The sequence below is a fragment of the Cupressus sempervirens genome, chromosome 1 (assembly GCF_028749045.1).
Source record: "Cupressus sempervirens isolate cs-2001-9-10 chromosome 1, ASM2874904v1, whole genome shotgun sequence".
NCBI lineage: Eukaryota > Viridiplantae > Streptophyta > Pinopsida > Cupressales > Cupressaceae > Cupressus > Cupressus sempervirens.
This window is the reverse complement of record NC_143118.1, coordinates 857,788,379-857,791,037: the sequence shown is the minus strand read 5'-3', so window position 1 is coordinate 857,791,037 and position 2,659 is coordinate 857,788,379. Positions and strand designations below refer to the sequence as shown.

Below are 2,659 nucleotides of genomic sequence, written 5' to 3'. Positions count from 1 at the left end.
ATACTGAATCTCTAAGATCTTAGTAGAAAGATTAAGGATCACCTCACCCGTCGATAAAATCGATAGATAGAATAGATCATATTTGTAGATTCATATCTACATTAATAATATTAATAGGTTTACTAATGGGAATTAGTTTAGTAAACTATGTGTGTATCCCGGTTTCGAGCAATGACTCGAAGGGATACGTTTTATGTACATAGTTTGTCTATATATTCTATCTCTAATTCTTTAGAGATAGAATATTTAATCTAAAAAAGGATATAATATAAGGGTAGAGGATTTACCTATTTTGTATTATCAAATAATTTTTTAATACCATTTCGTCGAATCAAAATTGAGTTGTTTTCAAAGAAAAGAAATTGTTCTCTAGTTGAACGTGAACAATCAAATCAATAGAGAAAACTATCATATTATCCAAATAAAACATCTTGGGAAACAATCTGTCAAAGAAATATTGGAATTGATACAAAATATTGGAATTGATTCACCGGGGAATACATTTTAGACTTATAATAGTTCTATTTTTTCTCCCCATTCATGACCCCTTTTTACTAAGTTCTTCTAGAAAGTCAATATGAAAAGAATTTTTGACCGTTTTGTAATTCTCAAAATAGTTGCAATTCTCAAAACAAAATAGTTTAGTTGCAATTCTCAAAACAAAATAGTTGCAATTCTCAAAACAAAATAGTTTAGTTGCAATTCTCAAAACAAAATAGTTTAGTTGCAATTCTCAAAACAAAATAGTTTAGTTGCAATTCTCAAAACAAAATAGTTTAGTTGCAATTCTCAAAACAAAATAGTTGCAATTCTCAAAACAAAATAGTTTAGTTGCAATTCTCAAAACAAAATAGTTGCAATTCTCAAAACAAAATAGTAGTAATAATATTAGAAAGTAAAAGCATTTTAAAAAACATATATCTAGGGAGAGACCATTTATCTTAAAGCAACTACTCCCTAGATATATAAACAAAAGATTTTCCTCCTCCCCTATATTAAGATATTCTAATTTATATCAAATTGGAAAAGACCTAGAGTTAAAGATTCATCGATAGGTAACGTTGCTCCAATACCTAACCAAAGAGCTACTGCGGTACCGATTAAGAATACTGTTGTAGCTACTGGACGACGAAATGGATTTTGGAATTGATAAAGGGATAGAAGTTGTCTTAAAAATGATTAAATATTTTATTACTTAATTCATTCTCGTAATAAAATCTTTAATTAAGATTTTCAAGTAGTTTACTATTTGAGGAACTTTTGGATCTATATTTTTACTTTTATCTTAATCCTAACTTCACCCTCACCTTCTAAAATTTTCTTTATCCAATAAGAAAAGGAAATGAATCTAACATCATTTTTTTATTTTGGGTTCGCAGGAAAGCAAAAAAAATGAAAGTCAAAAAAAGGGAAAAGTCAGAGCATCTGGGAAAAAACGATTTATCTCAATTAATAAACTGGATAAAAATACCAAGCATAAAGTAGCTAACACAGGCGCTGTGGAAAGATATGTTTTTATATCTTGCATTGTTCGTAAGTTCTCCTTCTCAAGAATGATAGATATATCATATGGTCAACTACACCCGTAGTTTACGACTATCTGCAAACAGATATTTGTATTTGGTACAAATTATAGATAATATTAATCGATTGGTCCATAATAATCTTCATATTAGGATTTGTTTTATGATATACATCCTTTCATAAGAAGTAAATAGGTATATAGAAAATAAAGGCAATCAATATACCGAAAAATGCTATACCAACTGAGGGGATTGCGTCTAGTAAAAATTCGGGCCAATTTTTCGGATGTTTCTTATCAAAAGGGGTCATCGATGAAGTAAACCATTCAGATAATATGTCATAACTCATTCCGCTTCGAAAAAAAGGAACTCCTATCAATCCAATAAACAGAGTAAATATCCCCAATATAACTAAAGGAAATAGCATTGTCTTGCCCGATTCTTTGGGATATGCAAAAGATCCCTTATGGAAGAAGAAAGGATAAGTGATAACCAAACCTCTGTTCTTTTTGTACAATCCTTCCATCTCATTGGAAATTTTAAATGCTTCTTTGGAAAAGGAATTATTACTTCCTATAATTTGATTCGACATAGAATCCGCTCTCGTTCTATTTGATATCCCGGATTCCTCCTCTCCCCACATAGAAGTCGAATATAGTGCCTGCTGCCTTCCCGCTTGGCCACGCCCCATTATTGTTTTATAATAATCCATTAAGATAAATTGACGCAATGTTTTGAATCTGAATTGCATTATTATAATTCGATTCGCTATGTATAATTCTAGCGATTTCGAAGAGATCTTTTCAGCCAATAAGCATGTGACTACATACTGCATGCATATGAGCCTGCTTAGCTCAGAGGTGAGAGCGTCACACTTGTAATGCGATGGTCATCGGTTCGATCCCGATAGCTGGCTCATTTTTATTCTTTCCACTTCTTACCATTATCAACCATAGATCGTTAAAATCTATGAAATAAGGAAAAGGCTCTTACTTTTCGTATCGTCGGCCCGCCGGGTCTGTCGTGGCATGATTCGTTTCAACTAGAAACGAAATCAATGATTGAAACATATCTTTTTTTTCTCTCTACAATATTTTTATTTTCAAATTGAAGATAATTTGTTTCTCTCTCTGTAT

General features: G+C 31.3%; 1 non-coding gene across 1 annotated transcript; it reads left to right on the top strand.

The window, feature by feature from the left end:
- Window positions 1-2,366: 2,366 nt before the first annotated feature.
- Window positions 2,367-2,439, top strand: TRNAT-UGU (transfer RNA threonine (anticodon UGU)). Its single transcript has one exon. It is a non-coding gene; the product is annotated as a tRNA-Thr (tRNA).
- Window positions 2,440-2,659: the final 220 nt, after the last annotated feature.